A 1,288-nucleotide genomic window follows, 5' to 3' on the forward strand; every position below is an offset into this window, starting at 1 on the left:
GGGAGTGCCTATAACCTTAAAATTTATTTAAATTTCATTTGACAGCTCTGAACAGACATAAATGTCCATAAATTCTCTTGCAGTCTTTTTGTTGGACGGTTTAGTTATGAAACCTTAAAGCTGATCTCCGTCCTCCCCTTCAGTCTTGCACAGTTGTACCGGCTCCTCTCCTGGACTGATATGGCTTCCTCTGATGTCATTGCACACTGGGAGCTTCTCACAATGTGCATGAGATGCTGCAGCAAGTCGGATAGAGTCCACCTCATTTCCTGGAGGATATCCAGCATCACCTAGCACAGGGTAGCCAAACTGCGGCCCTCCAGCTGTGATAAAACTACAAGTCCCATTAGGCATTGCAAGTCTCTGACAGCCACAGGCATGGCCTACTGAGGCAGATGCATGATAGTATTTGTAGTTTCCCCATAGCTGGAGGGCCGCAGTTTGGCTACCCCTGATTAGCGCTTTCCTCCCCAGCCTGACTGTGCCTGGTCTGCCCCTTCCATGCATTAGATTTCGGTTCTCTTACTCATGGAGGCTCAGCATCACACCCTGACATTAGGGAGGTCTACATGCAAATACAGCCTACCTAGTATTCCCTGGAGTAATAGGGGGGTACTGGAGGGGTTCCTTTTCCTCCTGGGTGGATTCTGGCCTGGTTATGCCAGGCTTGTCCCCAGTTGTAGGCAAGAATCCTTCCGGTGCTAATGCCTTCTGGTAGGAGTGGGGCTGCCTTTGTCTGGCCATGGGCTGGAAGCTCAAGGACCTCCGGGTGATGTGCCCCCTGGGGTTGGCGTCCCATGGGTGCCAGAGAAACACCCTAGGTGTAGGACCCCACAAATGTGGCACCTGGTACTACGTCACATCACCATTTTTCCGTTCTTGCACTCGCCTCCTAGGCAGGCCTTCTGGCTAGTCTGGAGTAATGGTTATACCTGGTGAAAGACTTACTATGTAGTGCACATGGCAGTATTATTTATGGGACTTATAGATTTGCATGAACACTTTTTCACTCCACAGATGATGGAGGGTGTAGGGCTGCAACAACTAATTGACATAATCGATTATAATCGATTATTGAAAAAGTTGTCAACTTTTTCAATAATCGATTAATCGGCTTCCGATCAGTTGGCCCTGTTCAAAGCTCCACATGCTGTGCGCCGCACCTCGCCCCCACCTCACGCTCGCCGCTGCCAGACCCGCTCGCATCCACGCGCCGCACCTCCTCCCCTCCTCACATTTCCTGCCCATCCACGATCGGCAAGGCACGCGGGGAGATGTAGTAAGGAGG

General features: G+C 50.9%; 1 protein-coding gene across 1 annotated transcript in view; it reads left to right on the forward strand.

Moving 5' to 3' along the window:
• The window catches only part of LOC108784893 (rap1 GTPase-activating protein 1-like), an 85,709-nt gene that overhangs the window by 77,164 nt on the left and 7,257 nt on the right, over positions 1–1,288 (forward strand). The gene's annotated exons all lie outside the window — the stretch shown is intronic.

Source organism: Nanorana parkeri, unplaced genomic scaffold (assembly GCF_000935625.1).
Source record: "Nanorana parkeri isolate BGI_ZX_2015 unplaced genomic scaffold, ASM93562v1 scaffold130, whole genome shotgun sequence".
In the NCBI taxonomy this organism is placed as follows: Eukaryota; Metazoa; Chordata; class Amphibia; order Anura; family Dicroglossidae; genus Nanorana; species Nanorana parkeri.